We start from the raw sequence: 24,672 nt of genomic DNA, 5'->3' as shown, positions 1-24,672 counted from the left end.
TCAGTTTTCCTAAACAGTTTAGTAAAGTCAGTCTACTCTTCTGACTGGAACAATAACTATAACCTTAAAGGAAAGCACAATCCTTTTCCCACTTATAGCAATTTTGTTTTTTTCAAATGTTTCCTGAACATTTTCAATGGCCATGTATGGCTGCATGACTAGAGCAATAGGAAGGCTTAATTGATTTTTTTAAAATAACAAGTTAAAAGAATAACATATACAATGTAATCCCTGGGTAACTTTCAAATTCATTGTTACCTAGTATTTTCACTGTATGCATGCAGAGGAAGGAATCCTTAAAAGACACCATGCAAACAGGCTTGAGGTTCAACTTCTGCATGCCCCAAGGTCCCTGCTTAACTCCATGCCCTACCCCCTCAGACATGCTCTCGGGTCCAAACAAATTTCATTTTCCTTTAGATCAATGGACCTAAAACTTTGTTAGATATCAGAATCACTAGAGGAGCTTTAAAATATCCCAGTGTTCATGGCACACCAGTTAAAGTTAGAATCTCTAAATCTTAAGTATCAATAGTGCTGAAAGCTCTCCAAGTAATTCCAGTGTGCAGCCCTATTTGAGTATCAGTGCTTTAAGACTTGCATGGGAGAGCAGAAAGAGGCAGAGTTAGGCAATGATCAATACCTTTGGTACTTAATTGTTAGGATGAACATTAAATCAGGAAAAAAAAGGTTGCACTAAATAACTGTAATGAAACTATCACTTATTTACAACAGAGTTAAGTGCACAGATTCCACAGCCAAACTTTCTGGGCTGAATCTTGGTTATTTTAATCTCTCAGACTCAGTTTCTTTACCTATTCAACGGGGATAATAATAGTACTCACCTTATCGGTTACTATAAAGATTCAATGAATTAATCGACATAAATGTAACATGTTTAGAACAGTATTTTACACAGAGTAAGCACCAGATATATTTTAGTTGTTATTAATATTCTTATTATAATCTATGTTACACAGATGAGAGTTGAATAATCTCTCCTAAACCTAAAAGAGTTGAATGGATTTCATTTCCAGAATTTATTCATTATGAATTTTAAAATTTTAAGAATGACATCACTAATGTTTATGATATGTTCAATTTAACATAACACTATGTATAATATTTTCAATTGTAATTAACCCTTTAATTTTAATAAACATTTTATTAATATTTATTTCATCCTAAAATACTGTCAAGGGCTTCCCCAATGGCTCTGCAGTAAAGAGTCAGACTGTCTGCCAAGCAGGAGATGCAGATTTGATTCCCGCATGGAGAAGATCCCCTGGAGGAGGAAATGGCAATCCACTCCACTATTCTTGCCTGAAAAATCCCATGGACAGAGGAGCCTGGCAGGCTACAGTCCATGGGGTTGCAAAAGAGCTGAATACAACTTAGAGACTAAACAACAAATTACTGTCAGGTTGATTCTGACCTTAGAACTAAAAGGGTTTCAAAGATCCAAAACAACCAGAACACCACAGATGGCATCTTAGGAATGTATAATAAGAGCTAAATAGATGAATGGGGAAAAAAGGGAAGTGAAAGTGTTAGTCACTCAGTGGTATCTGATTCTTTGTGTCCCCTATGGACTGCAGCCCACCAGGTTTCTCTGTTCATGGAATTCTCCAGGCAAGAAAACTGGTATGGGTAGCCATTCCCTTTTCCAGGGGATCTTCCCCACCTACGGATTGAACCTGGGTCTCCTGCAATGCCAGCAGATACTTTACTGTCTGAGCCACCAGGGAAGCGCAACTAGTTGAATACTTACTGCTTAGGTGCTATTCTAACCACTTACAAGCTGTAATTCATTTAATACTCAACAACCCTATGAGGAAGGTACTCTTTCTGTCTTCATTTTATAGAAGAAGAAACAGATGCACAAAGAGGTTACAAAATCAATAAATGAAGAACTTAAGATCAAATGCAGGGAGTCTGATTTCAGAGCCTTGCTTATCATCCTTGAGATGTTAACGTGCATTGAGGAAAAATGCCCTGAAGGTGAACTATGGTGGAGTCATAGTCTAGATGGAAGTGGAAGTCCAAAATGCCCATCATAATAATTTTAAAAACGGTGCACCTTCTATGTTATTCTTCACACTTTATCTTAGAAATATTTTGTTAAAGAATGCAAGAGGGGCTAGGAAGCTGCTGGAAAAAAAAGTAACAACAGTAATCATAACAGCTACAACATAGATTTCACAAAAACCTAAAACCTTTATATTCAATAACTTTTAATTATTTTAGTTATATAGTTGATATAATTTACTGAGAACTTCTTTGTAGACACAATTATTTGGCATATTTCTTAATATGGTCTTAAAATACATGTTTTTAATGCCCATTAAAGTTAAAAGGATATATCACAGTAAGAAACTACCAAAACACCTGCAAAATGTAATAACTTGGTATCAGAAGCCAGCAATCTGCTTTGAAAAACCATAACCAATGTTCGGTTCAAAATAAAATTGAACAGACTTCTTATATGATATAAAATAAACATCAATGAACACCAGAAACTACTTTCTCTAAAAGGGTTTTTTTGGATGAAAAGAAATGAGTTTTTAGTTGAGGCCTCTAAATAAATGCACACATAAATTTTTCAATTAATATAACCAAAGCACATCTATTGTAGCTGTCTCTAAGGCCCTAAATAAAAAGGAGTGTTCACACTTTTTCTTTACATATATTCAGCCTTCTTCAGGTGATGTGAAATACCAAAAGAAATCCAATGTGTATTAATATTAATAATCCTCTAATAAAGAATACACACTGGATTTCTCTTGGTATTTCAAAAAACAGAATAGCTTGAAATGAAAACTTAAACTTCTATAGTATAGACTCCGTGTTCATGGAATACACCTCATTTAACTGTACCTTATTCTGACATTCTTGTGTGATATTCCAAGTCATACTAAAACAAAACTACTAGGACGATGTGAAAAATGCATACATGTGTTTATGTGTGGGTGTGCATATTAAAAGTTGATCTGTAAGAAATCTGTCACTAGCAAAGAAAAATTTTGTTTAGCTGAAATTTCTAGGTTTCTATTTTTAAAGGAAGTGAGTTTGAAAAGGATGAGATTGGACATAAAGAATCAGAGCAAACATAGTCCCTGGGCATTGTGTAATTCCATATAAAACAATTTACTTGAAACATCTTCCATTCCATATGCCTATGACATGACATACCTCTAAAAATAATGCTATCTACAATACAGAAATACAGTCTTTGTCTAAGAACCTTTTTAAAATGAAATGAAATACGAAAAATATGAAACAAAATATGAAATATGAAAATACGAAACAAAAATAATAATGTATCACATCTAAACTCTCAAATAAGCAACCAAGACTTCTTTTGAATGTTTCCTTCTGTTTTGAGAGTCTGATAAATTAGATTAAGTCTATTTAGAAATACATATTAATGACTATTCAAGGTATAAAAAATCCTGTTAGAACAATAAATACAACATTAGTATGAGGACTCCTAATTGGAATCAGGATATCTTTTATTAATACTCTTACTTATGGTGATTAGACAACAAGGAAAACTTCATTTAGTCAGGAGCATTACATACTTCTCTGGTGGCTTGCTTTGCCATGTACACTTTAGCAGAAAGCTTTGACACAATACAGGGGTGTCTCTTACAGAATACCCCTATAATCTCCATCACTCATTCTAGACATCCCCTTCTAGAAAAGGTAAAATAAGAGAAAGTGATCTGACTGGAATGTATGAAACCAAATAGAACCAGTTCAAAACCTCACAGCTTCCCATTAGTCTCAGAAACAAAACTTTGGTTTTCTACTTTCACTGTTCTACAATAGATTTCTCCTCAAATGTATATCACCTCAGTACTCCACCATAAGGCATCCATTATCTTGACAATAATGGATTAATAAATCTTCACAGAATATAAACAATCAAAGATCAAAAAGGGTCCTAGTACAGAAAATTCAAAATTTGGTGTCGGGCAAATGAACACAAATTAGTTGAGATATAGAAAGCCAAACTTTCAGGTGCCCCCACATATTTGTTTCATTTTGAACTGTACTTATTGCCAAAGCTATAGAACAGTGGTCAGCAACCTGTCTTTTGTAAAGGAACAGGTAATAAGTGTTTTAAGCTTTGTAGGCCAGATGGTCTTGTTTCCACTATTCAATTCTGATGTTATACCAGGAAAGCAGCCAGTAATATGTAAACAAATGGGTGTGGTTATCTTCCAATCAAGCTTTACGGATATTAAAATCTGAATTCCATATAATGTTTGCGTTGGCATATTACCAAATATTATTCTTATTTTGGAATATTATTCTTATTTTCCAATTATTTAAAAATATACAAACCATTCTTAACTCGATACCAAAACTGATAGTGGGCAGGCTATAAAGCTTAGTCATGTCTTCTCTCTGCCGTGCCCAGCTTTCTTATACATGTAAATGTATAAAGAAATTTTTGACTACAAACAAAACACTTTGTTTACATTAGCTTCTTAGCCATCCATTTTTAAAGTATGAGACCAGACATAAAAAAATATATACCATTGATACCAATCATAATAAAGCAGGATACTTGGAGAGAAGGTACAGAACAACTGGGTTCTGCAGCACTGACACATTTACAGATATATACATATTAGTAAGTTCTTTGTTCATCTTGGTATTATTCATTGTCAAGGTCCAAATCAGTAATAACACCAACAGCTTTTTCCCCAGAATCTGAACAACTGAAGTTAAGTCTTATTAAGAAATTAATTAAATTTTAGACACATAAAAGTTCATAATATTTTTTGCCATAATCATTTCTATGCAAACAAAGCAAAACAAAAAATTGTGCTGAGAAACAAATTATGCTTCTCTCTAGTGTGTGTGTGCTCAGTCGTGTCCGACTCTTTGCAACCCCATGGACTGTAGCCCACCAGGCTCCTCTGTCCACTGGATTCTCCAGGCAAGAATACTGGAGTGGGTGGCCATTTCCTCCTACAGGATTCTCTCTCTAGTATTTATCTCTAATATAACAAAAAGCCATAATTAAATTTTGGAGACTTAAAACACAGTTCTTATTTATTAGTCATGTATGATATACAATTGGAAATGGGTGTGCACTTAGTATACATAGATTTCTTTTTAATGTTGAGAAAATTATTTTTTTCAAAGTAAGTTATTGTGTTTTCAGTTTGTTAGAAGGTAAATATTGATTAATTCATAGTTTGTGAAATCAAAACAACAAACACTTTCCCTTTAAGGTAACTTGTGAAATCTCAAACTACTGAGCAAAGATTTAGTTGCTATGGCAACAAATAAATCCTAAACACTGTCACTGCAGAATTATCATTTAAAAGAAGAGGGTGCCTGAAGACAGTAATTTGGGGCCCATTCTTCTATTCTTTGGCCTTCAAAGTGACTGTTTCAAAGTGCTTTCCCACACTTCATTTTTGGTATGTTAATAAAATGTCCTATTTCCTGATTAAATTCTGTCTTTCCCCTCTGGGAACCTTTCTCGCAAGACCTCTGTATGAAATGAGAAGGTTTAAGATGACTGCCATTCATGAGAAAAAAGACACCACCACAGAAAATCCTAGAAAACCTATACACTCCATACACAGAAATGATGTTCTAATGAGGCATGCAGACTTCTTAAATCAAAACAGTCCCTCAACGGAAGAGCACACCAATTGTGCAGCTAACGTTAGTGCTGCAGTCCATGGGGTGGCAAAGAGTCAGACATGACTGAGCGACTGAACTGAACTGAACGTTAGTGCAACAAATTTTCCCTTACCTTCCTATTGCCATATGCCTGTCATTTTCTCCCTACAGTTTCCACTCACTGTTTTAAACATATGTTGCCACTTATTTGCCAGGAGAGGAATCTCTGAACTACCCGCTTTATGTATGATGAAATGGCAGACGGAGCGGAGCCAGAGACGGCACCATTAGTAGTCATTCACACTTCTGTTTTCTCTTAGCTTCCTTTTCTCTAAAGTTTATTCCTCATATGTTAAGAGGGATGTGTAATCATAAAGACATCCGTGACTCATACTTAAGAATATGGAAGCACAGCAATTCCCTGTGGAAGCAAACGGTTCACTCTTGCACAGAGCTGCATGCCTCTGCTACAGAAAGCCTATCTTTACAGCTTAGAGCCTGACAAACACTGGCGAGAGCCTTCTTTGTCAAACCTCACGGACTATCAACATTCTTTTCTTTTCCAGTAATCACTGCTAGAGTTTACCCAACATTTAACCTCAGTCTTTTAATAAGGCACCTGCTTCATGGGTTCAGGTTGCTAGGTGATCAATTGCCCTGAGTCAAGAGGAGAAAATACCATGGAGATTAGTTAAGAAAAAGGGGTTTTCCAGTAAAGATGAAGAGAATTTATGGAGATAAAGTGGGGAAGTCTGGTGTTAGAAGTACAGTAAAAAGAAATGAATGCTATTTCAGTCTGTATTGATTATCCTCTTCCGGCTTACTGAAACCAATCTATAGGCCAAGAAACACTGCCATGGATTAATAGTTATGTTACTGTTGAACTAAGTTCCTTGAACTATATATCCAGCAAACCCTACCAGGAACTTGGCCTTTTGTGAAAAAGTGGTGAAAAAATAAGCTCTTGTCCATAAGCAGAAAGGAAATACAGTACCTTGAAGAAGCCACAAAATACTACCACTATTCATATGTGAATACTGAAAGATCTTCACAATCCAGATAATCACGATGGTGTGATCACTCACCTAGAGCCAGACATCCTGGAATGTGAAGTCAAGTGGGCCTTAGGAAGCATTGCTACAAAGCTAGTGGAGATAATGGAATTCCAGTTGAGCTATTTCAAATCCTAAAAGATGATGCTGTGCAAGTGCTGCACTCAATATGTCAGCAAATTTGGAAAACTCAGCAGTGGCCACAGGACTGGAAAAGGTCAGTTTTCATTCTAATCCCAAAGAAAGGCAATGCCAAAGAATGCTCAAACTACCACACAATTGCACTCATCTCACACGCTAGTAAAGTAATGCTCAAAATTCTCCAAGCCAGGCTTCAGCAATATGTGAACTGTGAACTTCCAGATGTTCAAGCTGGTTTTAGAAAAGGCAGAGGAACCAGAGATCAAATTGCCAACATCCACTGGATCATTGGAAAAGCAAGAAACTTCCAGAAAAACATCTATTTCTGCTTTATTGACTATGCCAAAGCCTTTGACTGTATGGATCACAATAAACTGTGGAAAATTCTGAAAGAGATAGACATAGCAGACCACCTGACCTGCTTCTTGAGAAACTTGTATACAGGTCAGGAAGCAACAGTTAGAACTGGACATGGAACAATAGACTGGTTCCAAATAGGAAAAGGAATGCGTCAAGGCTGTATATTGTCACCCTCCTTATTTAACTTATATGCAGAGTAAATCATGAGAAATGCTGGGCTGGAAGAAGCACAAGCTGGAATCAAGATTGCTGGGAGAAATATCAATAACCTCAGATATGCAGATGACACCACCCTTATGGCAGAAAGTAAAGAAGAACTAAAGAGCTTCTTGATGAAAGTGAAAGAGGAGAGTAAAAAAGTTGGCTTAAAGCTCAACATTCAGAAAACTAAGATCATGGCATCTGGTCCCATCACTTTATGGCAATAGATGGGGAAACAGTGGAAACGGTGTCAGACTTTATTTTTTTGGGCTCCAAAATCACTGCAGATGGTGACTGCAGCCATGAAATTAAAAGACGCTTACTCCTTGGAAGGAAAGTTATGACCAACCTAGATAGCATATTAAAAAGCAGAGACATTTCTTTGCCAACAAAGGTCCATCTAGTCAAGGCTATGGTTTTTCCAGTGGTCATGTATGGATGTGAGAGTTGGACTGTGAAGAAAGCTGAGCAGAGAAGAATTGATGCTTTTGAACTGTGCTGTTGGAGAAGACTCCTGAGAGTCCCTTGGACTGCAAGGAGATCAAATCAGTCCATCCTAAAGGAGATCAGTCCTGGGTGTTTATTGGAAGGACTGATGTTGAAGCTGAAACTCCAATACTTTGGCCATCTGATGCGAAGAGCTGACTCATTTGAAAAGACCCTGATGCTGGGAAAGATTGAGGGCAGGAGAAGGGGACGACAGAGGATGGGATGGTTGGACAGCATCACCGACTCAATGGCAAGAATTTGAGTGAACTCTGGGAGTTGGTGATGGACAAGGAGGCCTGGTGTGCTGTGGTTCATGGGGTTGCAAAGAGTCAGATACGACTGAGCAACTGAACTGAACTGATTCATATGTGATGGGATATGGCAAAACATAAAAAACAGTCCTGCTGAGGGACAGCCCACTAAATCTATGAAGCCAACTGCAAAGCTAGTTGAATTATGATTCATTCTTTAAAGGGGGATGTTTTCAGCTTTTCCAGTCATGAACATGGGTGACTGCAAGTTGCTTAAAAGAACATGTTGTCATCCTTGAACCTGCAAGAGCTAAGAATAAAATATACTAAGCTTAACTCTCCAGGCCACATAAAATACATACCAGCATTCTCTGGGTTATGAACACCTGACTCATTAACATTCCTTCTACATAAAAAGGCAACCTACATTCGGCTCAAAAGGATGATACCTGGAGAGCAAGAGTATTTCCAGAGCTACTTCATATTCCTCAGGCTAGTTGGCCAGGGGCTGCCATGGACATGGCAGGGAGGTGTTCACCTAGAATACAAAGTGGGAACCTGGAATGCATTTACTAATAAGCGTCATGTTCTATGTAAAACATAGGCTCCGAGCTAGTTCACAAAAAGCTAGCTGACCCCAAATATAGCTGAAATTTCTATACATTTGCAAGAATATTGTTCTCTATTACGTGCTACAATAATCACATTATATGTAAATCTTGTGAGCTATGATATGACTGCGCTACAATATTACCATACTATCACAGTTTCCGAAATACAGATTTTCAGCTTTATTATGGGTTTAGTAAATCTCCCTGTGCTAATCTGGGAACCAATTCTCTACTTTGTAACTTAATAACATTGTTTCTGTGGGAAAGATATTTGAAATGAACCTTTCAAATAATCTTTTTGCAAAACGGGGCAATTCTTACATATTGAAGATGAACATACTTACTTTTCTTCTTGCTATAAGAATCCAAGTTGCCCTAAAATCTATGTAAATTCTTCATCGTCCCAGGTTTCTTCCATGAGCAAAAGAAACCATAAGCAACATAGACTTTAAAAGCATAAAAAACAAAAAAAAAGCAAGAAATGGTTATTTGTGGAGAGAAGAGAGCAGCACATGAGCACACAAGAGTAATGTGGATAGTAACTCTGCCCTCCAGCCCCCTTGGGCCAGACCTGGCACCAGACCAGCTCCTCCTTAGAGGCTGCACATTTCACGTGTCCCCAACAGAGGAGCAAAGTGGGTGGAGCTTTACCTCAACTCCTCAGTGCCACCTTGTCTCACACCTTCCCAGATGCCTAACTTCTTCATCTGCACGTGAAGGCACTTCTTGTATGCACCTTGTGTAATTTACTTAGCTTTTAGCCAGTCTATCTCTTCTTCCATATTAATACCTCCCTAACCAACTCCCTGGAGAAGGCGATGGCACCCCACTCTAGTACTCTTGCCTGGAAAATCCCATGGATGGAGGAGCCTGGTGGGCTGCAGTTCATGGGGTCATGAAGAGTCAGACATGACTGAGCCACTTCACTTTACTTTTCCCTTTCATGCATTGGAGAAGGAAATGGCAACCCACTACAGTGTTCTTGCCTGGAGAATCCCAGGGACGGGGCAGCCTGGTGGGCTGTGGTCTATGGGTTAGCACAGAGTCGGACATGACTGAAGCGACTTAGCAGCAGCAGCAGCAGCCAACTCCCAGAGGTAAATTCCCTGAAGCAAGGAATCTGTCTTATTTTCCACCATATAGCACAAAACTTTGGCTATAAAAGCACAGAGGAAAGGAGCCTATTACATCCTGGTTGCATGTTAAATGGCTTTCTTCCCCTCAGATTTGTGTCATTTAACCTAGGTAGATACTTAATAAATGAAAGCTGAATGTCTACTCACCCAGCTTCAATAAAAAGAAAACCGTAAAGAAACTGATAGAAACATTTGTGAATTCAGGAAAGAGGTAATCAGATTTTTTACCTTCAAAATGCCTTTGGTTTTGGTGGTAAAATCTAACTATAAAATATCTACATATTCTAAGATGGGTGTTGGTAAACAAAAACTGTTCTCAATTAGCATGGAACTCTACTTCTATTTTATAGTGATAAGTATAAAGTAATTATCTATAGCACATAAACAGGTGTGGAGATTCTACAAAAATGGACAATATTTCTGTGCTTACCATTCAAAAATACCTAGACTCTAAAAATATTGTTACTAGAGATGGAGATACTTGAAAGCAGAAGGATGTGCCCTGGGAGTCCCAGATTCCCTTACAGAACACCTTGAAGGGACAGACACAGAGCCTGCTGCATTCATCCAAACGAGACCTTGCCACCCCTAGTCCACAGTCACCACTGCACACCTCATCCACTCGGACTTCCCTGGGAATGGCCAGGAGAAGACTGACAAAGGCCACAAAACACGAAGACGTGACTTGGGACGAGGACTGCAAACCTGTTCACCCAACTGTTAAAGACTTCAAATCATTCCTTCTTGAAAATCATCTTCAGAATCTCATTCCCTCAATTCTTAAGCTGAGGACAAGCACCTGCAACACAGTGATAAGGAAACATATGCACACACAAGCAGCTACTCTAACAAACACTTGCACACACATGCAGGCACTCACATCTAACTAAAGATACACAAGCAGAAATAATAGTTCCTGTGATATTTAAAACAAATTTAGTCACCATACCATATCCAAAAGAACAATGATCTAGCAATAAAATATGGTAACATCCCAACAAATAGTCTTTGGCAAATGATTTTTTATTTTTTTTTCCAACTAGACAGTTCAGGCTTTATCAAAATCAGGAAACACTGTCAGCAGAACCCTCAATAACACTTCTATCCATTGAAACTCTTCAATTTCGTTACTTCTGTTTCTATTCCAATACTAGTTTTCATTTTTAAGGGTAAAAGAATGATAGTGAATTAAGAGCAAGGGAAAATCTGGGGAGATAGGAAATAAGGAAGCCTATTATATGAACTTTTTCTAAATCAGAAGTATAGTGGGGCACACAAAGAACAAAAGCTGGCTTTTGCTTGGAGAGCATTGTTTCAATGCTGCAACAAAGAACCCAAGCTGGCTTTTGCTTGGAGAGCACTGTTTGAATGCTGCGATAGAGAACTCAACCTGGCTTTTGCTTGGAGAACACTGTTTGAATGCTGTGACAGAGAACCCAAGCTGGCTTTTGCTTGGAGAGCACTGTTTGAATGCTGCGATAGAGAACTCAACCTGGCTTTTGCTTGGAGAACACTGAATGCTGCAAATTTTTTTTTATGGCACTGTAGGGCACAGAGGACAAAGCCCAGGGTCCTACCAGCCCCACATAAAGTTGAGATTGCAAAGAGCTAAGCCATCGGTGTAAAGGTGACTAAGAAACAAAACCAACCTCTAGGAATGGTAAGGAAAACTACTTTTCTTAAACTATGGCATTGGGAGGAAGCGAAGAGATAAACTCCACTGAGTATTTATAATAACGTCACCCAACCCGAGAATTTGCAGTCCAAATTCACACTACCTGGGTGGTCCAAAAACAAAAAAATAAAAAGCCTACAGATTCTGGGCTGACAATACCCGCCTGCACCTGGCAAAAATAAACGTAAATCCTCTCTAGAGGAAGCCATCTTCAACCCAAGGTTCAAAGAACTGCCACATATAAAAGTCTAAGGTGTTTAAGTTCATATTTTTTAAAGAATCCAAAAACACACTAGAAAATGATGCATAATGATTGAAAGCCAGAGAAATCAGAATCAGAGCTGCTGATATTTACAGATCTCATATATTTAAATTATCAAATAGCATGTATATCTCTCAATATATTAAAAAGGGAGATTGAAATTTCTAGTTAAAAGTAACAGACTACAAAAAAATCAGATAAATTAGTGGAAAAAAAGAAAATTTTGGATATGAAAACTATAACTGCAGATCAGCAAAGGGAATTGTCAAGTCAAGTGTCAGTCACTCAGTCATGACCAACTCTGGGCGACCGCATGGACTATAGCCTGCCAGGCTCCTCTGTCCATGGAATTCTCCAGGCAAGAGTACTGGAACGGGTGGCCATTCCCTTCTCCAGGGGATCCTCCTGATGCAGGGATTGAATCCCGGTCTCCTGCACTGTGGGCAGATTTTTTACCACATGAGCCACAATAGTGAACTGAAAGAAAAATCTGAGGAGATAATAAAATGCAGCCTGAAGAGCTAAAGAGATGGAAACAGGTGAAAGAATAGTTAAGGGATATGAAGATTAGAGTAAGATAGTCTAACATGTGTCTAAGTTTTAAAATGTAAGGAGACAAGTTATTCAAAAGTCATATTTGGCGAGTTAACACTGAGAATTTCCTAGAAGTCAGGAAAGACACCGATTTATGCATACAGGAATCTTAATGAAGCCCAGAAAGTATAAAATTAAGAAATCTATACTTAATATGTCATATGATAGAATAACAAAAGACAAAGGAAAAATCACAAAAGCAGTCAGAGACAAAAGGAGTAACAATTAGACTGATGACTGACTTTTCAACAGCAACATGGGAGTCAGTGGAATAACACTTCCACGTCCCGACAGACAACCTAGAAGTCTATTTGCTGTAAAAATCTTCCTAAGAACAAGGGCAAAATACAGACATGTTCAAATAAATAAAAAGACGACGGAGTCTGAAAAAAGCACACTTCCACTAAAGAAACTTCAAAAGTATGTATTTAGGTTGAAGGAAAGTGATCCCAGATGAAGTATGGAATAAAAGAAGGGATGATAAGCAAAGAAAGTGGTACATATGTTGGTAAATCTAAACCAACATTGACTAAAAGAACAAAAATAGATGATGATGATATCTTATAGAATTTAAAAAAGAACTGTTTAAAAGATATTTCAGCAATAATATAAAAATTGGGAAGGTATGCTTAAAAGTGTTCTGAAGTCCTTAAAGTCTCTGGTGGGATTAAAATAGCGATTAGCTTTAGACTCTGATCATTTAACTTGTGAGGCAGAATGTATAGGCAAATTAGTTCCTAATAGAATAGAAACAGTGTATAACTCCAAGTAGAGAGGGCAAAAATGAATAAAAATAAAATCCAAAAGAAGCCAAGAAATGAGACAAAACAACAGCAAAAAAGGTGGTAAAAAACAGAACCATCAAATAAGATGACAAAAGTAAATCCAAATACATCAATAATCACTGTAACAGACTAAATACATTAAAAGACAAAGACTGTCAGGCTGGAGTAAAACAATTCTAACAATAATAATTCCCAACTATATGGAAAAAGAGACATTATCAGGCAACCACTAATCAAAAGAAAGGTTATACAGCTATATTAATATAAAGGGATTTTATTTAGGTGGAAAGCATTTATAAAGAGTAAGTATATAATGTGAAGAACTTCCATTTCCTAGGAATACGTTGATGGTCACTGGCACTGGACAAAAAAAGTAACATAGATAGCCTTTGGGAAGTAGATTTTCATTCCTGACCTAAAAAGTTGAATTTTATTATTCTTCATTTTCTCTTGTAGTTGTGAGTGAGCATACATAAAAGCCAGAATGTGTACTTACACAGTGTGTGTGTGTTTTAGGGCCAGGGGTAAGAGGTTGTAAGCAATGAGGAGGGAAGAAGACATCTGTTCCACAAGGTTTCAGCAAACAGCAGCCATAGATAGAGAATGGATGGTTGGATAGAATCTGCTTTTAACCAAAAGTTGGTCAGCACATATCAGAGATGAAACAAGACATTTTCATGTTTTGAACCTACTGATATATTAAAAAGAGGAAGTGAAGAAATGCCAATATAAGTTTATGAATGCATGCTAATTTAAAACACTTGCATTTAGGAATGAACTTTTAATTTTTGTAATGAAAGGTCAGGTAATGAAGTATAATTGAGCTATTCACAGGATTTATTTGAAAATTAATTTATAGCACACTCTTAAGTGGCATAGACTAGTAATGAGACAAATAAGTATTCTTATGATAAACGTATCACTTTTGTCAATCTTATCAGAGTAGATCAGCATTTGGAGATAAATTTGAGGTCACTCAAAGTCAACACCAGTGACTCTCCAGATTCCCAATGTGAGTAAGTGAATTGGAACATGGACATTCTGGCATCACTAGGGCAAGAGCCATTCATGGTAACTGAAAATTGATTCTATGTGTTTCAAAACTCAACTAGATCAGTTTTCATTAGAATTTATTATATTTAAAAAGAAATCAGCTCTATTTCAAGTTATGTTTTGCCAAGAGACAGTGCTAGGAGCAAACTCTGTCCCTGCAGTTTTTACTCCTCAAGTTCTCAGGCTGTCAGCACTATCATGACAGACTTTTCCCTACTTGCATGATTAAATACAATCCCATGGGGGAATCTTCCCTATCGAATAATATTTGTGATCAAGGAAACTAAAGAAACTTGAGTAAATGTAATAAAGAATAGTTTCTGGATCAAGACTTATGTTGAGTTAAAAGTACAAGGCCAAAATCTATTACCACAAATAGGATCCCATAGCATCCTGCACGCACATGTGCCTTCACAGATGTGAAATAAATGGCACATAAAATGATGCAAAAGCTGAGTCAATGAGTGGGAATAGTGTGTACATGGTCATCACCTCTTTCTCTTTCTCCTGCCGGATCCAAAGCACTTCTTTACAGTGTGGAATACTCACCCTGTGCAGGGTATTGTGCCAGTCCTCATACAGAATCTCAGAGAGTGGAAAGCAGGTTTGAGACACCAAGGTAGAGGGCTGGGCAGAGTAACCACCACATATGAGGCTCTCAATAAATGACAGCAGTTCCTTGCCATTCCCTTCCCACTTCTTAAATCTTCTTTGAACTATGAAACTTAAGTCAGAGAGATTTTAAGAATATATTTGATAAGATTCTTAAACCTATGTCATAATCTGAAAAGATAAAAAACTTACAGATTCAGAAGCTGGCAATAAACGAAAACAGTTTAAAACACAGTATGGTTGGATTTTTAAGTGATCCTTTCAATGTGATTTATATTACTGTTACTGTTGTTTTAATGCTTCAATGCCAAAAATAACTGGAAAGGGAGAGAAGAAGACAGGAAGGAAGAAAGAGAAGAGGAATGGGAGGAAGGAGAAGAGAGAAGAAACTGTACAAGCAGAAGTACTTCAGAGTTCTGCAGCAGAAAAGTGTGGTGCACACACAGGCCTGAACTATGGTCTCTCTGCATGTCCCTGAACAGGCTACTGCACAGTTGAGTTTGAGTTATACAAACTACAAGATGAGGGAAGCTGACCAGATGATCTCCAGATACATTCTCACTCTATCCCATGAAGCAAAAGTGAAAGTGTCAGTTGCTCAGTCTTGTCCAACTCTTTGCAACCATGATCTGTAGCCTACCAGGCTCTGTCCATGGAATTCTCCAAGCAAGAATACTGGAGTGGGTAGCCATTCCCTTCTCCTGATCTTCCTGACCTAGGTATTGAACCTGGGTCTCCTGCATTACAGGTGAATTCTTTACCTTCTGAGCCATCAGGGAAGCCCCTGCTATCCTACAGTGCAAGCCTAATGAACTAGATGGCAGATAAGAGAGATACAAAGTTTCATGACTCCAGGCTTAGTACCAATTGCCCCCAAGACCAAATTCTACTACAAGACACTGAGTGTGATATCAGAGGTTGCTGAAGTCAGTCTGCAATTCAAATCCTGGTGCCACTCTTTATTAGCTTTGTGATCTTATACAAGTTACCTCACTTCTCTGTTTGTTCCTCGGTTATTTAACTCACAGAGTCATTACGTGGACAAAGTTGCTATTATATGTAAAGCATACAGTTCATGGCATCCATTAAGTAATAAATGTGTTATATATAATTGTTACTAAACAAAGATATAAACAAAACCAACACAGGAATAGAACTGATTAACCCAGATTATCACAGGAGCAGTGTATGATGAAAATACTTAAGTGTGAGGTTGTTCATTAGGAGGCTGGTGATCAGAAAGCTCAATGACACAGTAGTTTGGTGTAGGCTGTCTTAGATAATTATCTTAAAATGCTTAGATAATTTAGGTACACACACAAAGTCTGTAAGTCTATGAAGGGGAAGATGATCCTAATACACAGAAGTAAATTGCTCATTTTGAGCTCCAAACCATACAGACAGGGTGGGAAAGGACTCATATCAAACAGGCACAGCTGACAATTGAGGACAAACTGTTTTCAAATACTTAAAAAACTGTCATGTCAAAGCAATGCATTTATTCAACACAGCTCCATGGAAAGATCAGGAATGTCAGTGGAAGTTGGAAAAAGCCAGTTTTTAGATTGGAATGGAGTGGACTTGTTGAGGAAGTAACAAATCGCTGGGGCTACTCAGCTCTAGTGACAACTGAACTGTGTATGCACCAATTCCTGGGAAGAAGGTTGAAATTCTCACCTGAGAGAGATTCCAATTTGAGGGTGAAAACAGAACTTTTTATCTCCCTCCAAAACCTGTATTTTATGATGCAGACTGGATGCCTAGTGACATAAATTATAAAAGGATTTCTCATGTACAAAACAAACAATTGGCAAGCATGTAAGACAATGTTGTTATACGATAACGCAGTATTAATATTAAAAGTTCAGATATTTTTGATCAGAGTTGTCAACTCATTACCAATCTTGATGGCTTGGGTTGATTACCAGTATTATACAGATCTTTAATTTAAAAGAAATGCAACAATCTATTGCATTTTTAATCCATAAAGTAAATAACTTGCTCATTAATGTTCCATATTAGTTCTGTAGTTAGTATAAACCATGGTAGATTATACTAATATTACAATAACTAAGATTTCAGATACATTCTTTTTGACATTTCTTTCCCTGGTGGCTCAGAGGTTAAAGCGTCTGCCTGGAATTCGGGAGACCCAGGTTCGATCCCTGGATCGGGAAGATCCCCTGGAGAAGAAATGGCAACCCACTCCAGTACTCTTGCCTGGAGAATCCCATGGAGGAAGGAGCCTGGTAGGCTACAGTCCATGGAGTCGCAAAGAGTTGGACACGACTGAGCGACTTCACTTTACTTCACTTTAATCACATTAGTTAGTCATTTTTGATTTTTCATGTTTCCCAACAGAGGCATGCAGACCCATAAAACACAGTGGCTGGATCACCAGTTTATTGTTTGACCTTGGGGCAAGTCCTTTAACCTCTCTGAGCTCCAATTATCAACTTAAAAAGGGAGAACAAAGAGTGGTAATAAGCAGAGTAGATGTTTTCTGAGGTATTTTACACTATAAAATATGATTTTATGAAATAATCATCCTTCCTAATAAAACTCAAAGCACGTTTCTCATTTCTTAATTTGTCTGTCATTTTATCCCAGTGAAGACATCTTATCTTTAGCCATAATGTAGGGAAGTGAAGCATTTAGGCTATACCACTACCAGTGACTGCTCCATGAGATAGTTTTATTCTGTCCCTCTGGGGTTTGGAAGTAGTTGCCTGACTGAGGGAAAGAATTTAACAACCAGAAGCCACCTTCACAACAAGCAATGATCAATGTAAATAATGGACAAAGCAGAATCAGGGACAGGAGGGAAGATCATAAAATGTCTCTTTCATAAAAATAACCTTAGAATGAGCCATTTTACTCTTATTTCCTTTTTATTTCCTAAGTGCTTTATTCCTTAGGCCTTCTAGACCCATTTCAATGAACTTACATGATTAAAAGTTTATCCTCATGCATTGTTATATTTGACTTTCCAGGGATAAAAGAAAACATAAATTCAACTCACCCATCTGTTTTATCCTTAGTCAACTATTCTAGTAACATCCTGAACTGCTCCAATGAGTTTCAACTAAAAAACCTGTTCAACTGTACTTTGAATCCATAGGTCCTCCTCCAAAAATACTTAGCCTGAAATTAGGCTTCACAATGATACAGAAAAATCTGTCCAGAGAAGTTGCTTTTAAAATGCATTACTTTAAAAAGACATGAAGCATAAACTAGTTTACAAGGTCCCTTTAAAAAAATGGACTGAACAAAGTATTGAGAACAATCTGTACTGGCAAGGGACAAAGAAGATGACCTAATAGGTCTTTTCTGTCTAATTTCTGTGATTCGAGGATTTTTTTTTTTTTACTCTTGCAGTAACACTTGTGAGTGCAACAATTTCTCAAAACTATTATTAGTTACCAAGGAAACATAAAATGTTTACAGGAATAAATAAGCAAAAGGACTGGACCTAAATAGCAGGCTTTTCCTGCTTCCCATTTAATAATCTTACGGTGGCATCGTATTATCAATACTTCATTCTCTCCAAGTTATCCTGCTCACCAACTGGCAGGCTCACTAGTGTCCTATAGTCAACTCATAGCATCCCACGTAAACCAAGAACAGAAGGTCTCTGAAGCAGAGGAGTCTCCATTAACTATGCACTTCCTTGTTTCACTTATTGAAGAAAAAACAATGGTGATGTCAGTGGTTGGCTTCGTGACCCACCATTTCTAGGGAAAATATGCAAATTATATGCTTTTAAATGACCCAATGTCTATAGAAAAGACAGGAACATAATTAAAATATATATATGAAAAGGTAAAAAAGTAAGAAACAATATACAATTATATCCCACAGTATGAAAACAATCATGCTTTACAAATGCTTAGAAAAAGACTAAAAGGAAACACAGTACATGGAATTGTTAATAGCTGGCAGTAATCATGTGGTAGGACTAGTTGTAAAACGTCTTTTTGACTTTTTTCATTTTCCAAATTATGACATGGGCACTGAACTATTTTTAAATTAATTTTTAAAGCCACAGAATAGCATTCATTTTAACGTGAATAAAGGGCTTCCCATTTCCTAACATTACCACTGATACTGTTGTTATCAGCCCAAGTTAACTCTCAAAGGATTGGTCCCTTTTTAAAATCAAAGTCAGCTAAAGTATGAATGGCATTCCCAGGTGGCTCCGTGGTAGAGAATCTGCCTGCCAAGCACATGTGGGTTCAATTCCTGGGTGGGAAAGATCCCCTGGAGAAGGAAATGCAACCCACTCCAAAATTCTTGCCTGGAGAATCCCCCTGGACATAGGAGCCTGGTGGGCTGCAGTCCACAGGGTTGCAGAGTCAGACAGGACTGAGTGACTAAGCGCGCACACATATGGAGGCCTGGGACAGGAGACTTGAGCTGCAGGTAAAAAAGACGACCTACACGTAAACTAAAGTTCACTGCAGCCCATTAACTGCAGGTGAAAGCTCTCTGTGCACATGTTAAATGCTGTGCTGCCTGGGGACGTGGTATATTTCATATGGGCGTTTATGTGTACAGAGTGAGGCAGATAACACCAGGGAACTGAAAGAAGGGTAAAAAGAAAGAGGTAGGTCAGAAAACTGATTCTCCCTGGCATGGAGAGAAGCTGTTTTCACCCTCAGACTTTCCTTTTGGCTCCATGTTCCACAGCTGTCCATCGTGGTGCTCAGTCCCTTTAGCCTTCCTCCTTAATTGTGGAGCAGCAGAGAAGCCCATGTCAGGCTTGTCCAATGCTCAGCAGCAAAGCCATGTGGCAAGAAGTCTGTCCATGAGATGTTAGAATGTTCTGTCAGGAGGAGTGTCTTAGCACCAAAGACTCATGCTCTGGCCAATCTAACTGCAGCCTGATGCAATGGAGGACCACAGCATTCTGCCTCGCCCAATGCCATCCTGGATCTGCCCCCATTCCCTTCGCTTCTTATAACAGGACCATGCCCATAATAAAAATTGTTGCTTTTCTTTGCCTGTTACAGTGTTTCCACGTAAACCCTATGAGAGGCAAAGGGGCAAATGTGTCCCATTCAGAGTTAGCATTACCATCCCAGAGCTTACAGCACAGCTTCACAGAACAGTATACATCTCCCCTTACCTGATTAAAGAGCCAACAGCAAAAACTATGGGCGGTTCTAGAAAAGGTTCAGCTAATTATGAATACTGCTTCTCTGGCACTTATTCAGATGACTAAAAGACTTCACCAATCACAAGAAAAAACAAAGACATGGAGACAGGACAAGAAAGAAAGAGCAGTCACTTCACAAAGAGAAACGGGCTCTGTTATGTTTAGTAACACATTAATGGCATTTTAAAACAGTTAAATAATGATGACATTGTGGACATTACTAATGACATTGGTTGCTGTGGTCACTGTAATAACCTCCTGGCAATAGCTTGAACCATGGGAAACTGCTGATATTCAACTGTTTTTGACTATTTAACAAAAGTGACCTCACACAGTTCAATCAAGTCAATATATCCTAGTCTCCAGCCTTGTTGCCTACAAACTTTACTTCCACATTAGAAAGCAATTAACTTAGAAAAATTCCTTTGTACCATCTCCAAATGATAACTTAAACTATTGCTGATTTAGATTATAAATCAGCTTACTCACTGTAGAAAGGACTTTTATTTGTAGGTATACTTATTTGTACAAAATTCTTGATTATAAAATGAAGAGTCACATAGGAATTGGGCAGTGAAATTTTCTGTAAAAAGGGAAGTAACAACTTCCTTGGCCAAGACTGTGGCACAATGGTCACATCGCTATTCTTTTCGTAATAAATACGTTAGAAGCTAAAAGAACAAAAATTACATTGCCAAGAGAATGCTGATAGGAGGAAAGGAGATAAAAGCCTACTCATTGACATGTGGCAGTGGAGCACAACGCCAATGGCTGGCTGAAGTGTGCACTATAAGACCCAGGGTGCCCTTCTGGGGAGGGCACCCTGGGTGCCCTCCTTCAAAATGTTCCACTTTCAACTGCTGGAGAACTGTTACAATATTCTAAGTTTATTAGAACGTGTCGCCAACAGTCTCAAGAAAACTATCTTAGTAAATACACAAATCCACAGTGTTTCCAATGTAAACAACACTCCCTGGGGTTATTCAGCACACAATCAGGGCGGCTTTGGTGTGTAGCCCCTGAAGAGCGTGAGTTTTAGCTTTCTTAGTTCAACATTCAGTCTGGAAAATAAAGACACAAACTTCTCAGTTAAATCTGATTATTTCTTTACTAACAACACCTCTGAGAGATTCTGAGCAAATCCCTAAGGTAGGGTAAGACTAAGCCTGTATATATATAAACACTGCTTCAAATTTTTCTTTTCATTACTTTACCAGCAGTGTGACTGGTCAAGCAATTTTACCCTTTCAAATGTGTTTTGTCATCTGAAAAGTATGGATAAACCACCTCAGAATGTTAGGCAGATTGAATGATGGAGTGCATGCAGAGCACTAAGCACCGTGACTGGTGTGTGCTACAAGCTCAACCAATGAGAGTCACTAACTGGTTCCTGAAGAGAGTGGTCACATACCATGACCTTCGTTGCAAGGCTGAGTCATAGCTGTGTCAGGGACCAGTGCTTCAGGGAGTAACAGCAAAGGAACTTGGGAGTTCAGTTCAGTTCAGTCGCTCAGTCGTGTCCGACTCTTTGCGACCCCACGAATCGCAGCACGCCAGGCCTCCCTGTCCATCACCAACTCCCAGAGTTCACTCAGACTCTCGTCCATAGAGTCAGTCAGTGATGCCATCCAGCCATCTCATCCTCTGTCGTCCCCTTCTCCTTCTGCCCCCAATCCCTCCCAGCATCAGAGTCTTATTTGCTTCAAGAATCCTAGACAAATCTTGCAGCCATTTAACTTCTCTAGTCTTCAGTTCTTCAACAAAGAAAATGAGGAAATAATCCTGACAATTTTACAGGGAAACTGGGAAGTCAAAAGCATAGACATAAATGCAAAGCAGAAGTACAAAAATATAAGAAAGAAATAAAAGGCAGTGTCAAATGTGAGGAAGTCTCTGTATCCATCAGAGTGGAAAGGAGGCAGAACAAGTTACAAAAATGCTAGCTTTGGGTAGAGGTACTTTACCGTACCAGTTTGGAACTGAGATTCAGGAATTTGTGCTTCATGCAACTTTCGTAACAGTCATTTTGTCTCATTTGCAACAGTGTAAAAATCTCAAAGTATGTTGAATAAGTACAAGGTAAGCACAGGACACATACACACACACACACAAAAGATTTAAATACACTTCATGGGCTTCCCTAGTGGCTCAGATAGTAAAGAATGCAGGAGACGCAGGTTCAACTCCTGGATCCAGAAGACTCCTGGAGAAGGGAATGGCTACCCACTCCAATATTCTTGCTGGGAGAATCCCATGGACAGAGCAGCCTAATGGGCTATGTCCATGGGGTCACAAAGAGTCAGACAGGACTGAGTGACTAACACATACACACACACAACATAAGGCAAAGTAACCATTAAAACCAACAAACTAACATCTAAAATGTTAATACAAAACTGCAAATCAAATATTAAAGTTTAAGTTCAGCTGAAGTGAATGGTCATTCACTTCTCTTAAAAGAGTATATACAAAAAGCAGGGCTTAGTTTAATATGCTTCTCAGTAGACAGGTAGAGTGATCTAGAACTGTCAATGTGAGCCCACTATTAAAGATGATACACACTTCTTTTGGGGCCCTGCATCTTTTCTCCACACCATTTTCACTAACTATAAATCCTCTGCAACCAGCCTTTCTCCACTCCACACTAAAGAAAAGAAACAGGCAGACTATTTTTATTATTTCTGTTTGACGAAACATATGGAAACAATAATTCCATAGACATGTACATTATAATAGGGAGCAATCCTATTTTAATGTAATTTAAAAAATTAAACAGACTCAAGTTATTTAAACTACTCAGTTTATTTGAAACTCACAAATGAGGCAGCCATGTCTCTAATTTACTTAGCAGATTCATATAGTTGGCTAGGACTTTTTGAGATTACTTCTCTTATCGATGTGCAAAGCAATTAGGAAGTTAATTCTCATTTACTAGAAAAAGTTTTTAAAGAAGTAAACTTGTCCCAGAGTAAAAGGTAGCAAGCTTAACTCAGTCATATTTTGTTGGTTTCTTTTTTCCTGTTTTTTTTTTTCATTTTGTAGAAGAGAACAGATGAATTAAAACTAGTTTTGAAGTTCTATTTTTATACTATCTTGAAAGTACAGCACAAAACATTTAAATTTCTTTAATAAATACTGTCCCTGCCAAATAAACCGATTAGTTTTAACTACTTTCATTAAAACACAGGCATGCAGAAATGAGGAATGAGGAGGTTCTTTCAGGAAAAACACTGAAAAAAATAAGATTTCATCTGGCCTTCCCATCATCACTTGAAGAATTGTTTGGTAGTTACATCATCAGGAAATAAAATACTATCCTCTGAGGACCCCTACTCTTTACAAAGAGGAAAGAGAAGGTTTGAAGTCTAAATCACTCCCGGAGATGTGCCCCACCACCAAAAAAAGAAAGAGAGAGAGACTTCCCGCCTCCACACCCTCCCTCCGCCCCCAGCGAGCAGAAAACAAACTTAAGAAAAATATATTTACAAAGCATACATAAGAATAACATGATGTATATTTAAGAATCCCAAGCAATAACAGAAGCTTTAGCGCCCCAGAGGAATAAAAGTTACAAGCCGATCGACCATGAGCCCCAAAGACTAGGTTAGCCCGGCTGGAGGGCGCCAGCGTCCCCGGCCGGCCTCCCATTCCCCTCCGCGGGGAGCCGGGACCCACGGGCCGTTCACACGGTCCGAGCGTCTGCGGGGCCGGGGCGCGCTGCAGCGCCGCCGCTGCGGGTCTGGCTGTCACCGGCGCCCCCGCCGTCCGCGCCGCACACGCGGAGCGCCTTATAAGGCAGCTCAGTGACGTAACGCCCATAGGCCGGGCGCGCTCGGCGCCCCGCTCGCATTGTTCGGGCGACTCCCGGAGCGCGCACAGCCCGCTCGCGACGCCGCGCGACTGCGGCCCCCGCCCGGTCCCCGCCCGGCCCCGGCGCAGGCGACTCAGGTAAGCCCAGGAGAGCCGCTCCGCTCCAGCAAGGGGAGCGGAGAGCCAGGCAGTCTGTAGGTCGCTTTTAAAGTTATCAGCATCACGAACTGCAAACAGGTTTCGAAAAGCGCGTCCAATGAACTCTAGGATCAAAGCCTTTCCCAACTCACACAAAACTTAAAAAGTTTTCTCTGACGGAGAATACAGATTTGGGATTTATTTTTAAATGTGGAGGTGAGGGATGACTATATATTACAGACGCCTTCCAAATAAGTTATGCATTGTATCCTGCCTCTATTGAGAAATCTTTGGGGGAGAGGGTGGGGGGAATATGCTGTAATACAACAACTCTCCTGATCTTATCTCTCCTAGGACTCAAACTCCTTTAAGTCTTACAAGAGCACAAAGCGAAAAACTACCACAAGGTAGTGGATTTCTTTCCCACCCAGTGTCCTCTCTCTTTTATAAATCTTCATATGAAAGACTAGAAAACCCTTGTTAGGAATACATCTTGTAATTAGGATGAATCTAACTTTAAAAGTAAAGCACTTTTTAAGATTCAAAAAAATCCTACAAATGCTAATCTGTCTTAAAAACAAGTTTTAATTAGTACAAGAAAGTAACTATCACAGTTTTGTGTTCTAACTTTTTACTTCAACTCCAGTCAATGGGTAAATGACAAACTGCACTGCAATTAAAGATAAAGCTAGTTT

General features: G+C 38.6%; 2 protein-coding genes across 8 annotated transcripts in view; one reads left to right on the top strand and one right to left on the bottom strand.

The window, feature by feature from the left end:
* The window catches only part of CMSS1 (cms1 ribosomal small subunit homolog), a 395,379-nt gene that overhangs the window by 314,687 nt on the left and 56,020 nt on the right, over nt 1–24,672 (bottom strand).
* Nucleotides 1–24,672, top strand: part of FILIP1L (filamin A interacting protein 1 like) — a 308,326-nt gene that overhangs the window by 235,517 nt on the left and 48,137 nt on the right. For 4 of the 6 annotated variants that reach the window (XM_003585631.6, XM_059887765.1, XM_059887767.1 and 1 more), the window contains exon 1: nt 23,878–23,977. The exons of the other annotated variants lie outside the window; for them this stretch is intronic. The gene's annotated coding sequence lies outside the window, so the exon portion shown is untranslated. Of the gene's footprint in view, nt 1–23,877; nt 23,978–24,672 lie in introns of those variants that run through there. 6 annotated transcript variants of the gene reach the window in all.

This window comes from Bos taurus, chromosome 1 (assembly GCF_002263795.3).
Source record: "Bos taurus isolate L1 Dominette 01449 registration number 42190680 breed Hereford chromosome 1, ARS-UCD2.0, whole genome shotgun sequence".
NCBI lineage: Eukaryota > Metazoa > Chordata > Mammalia > Artiodactyla > Bovidae > Bos > Bos taurus.
The sequence above is the reverse complement of the archived record's forward strand: the minus strand, read 5'-3'. Positions and strand labels throughout refer to the sequence as shown.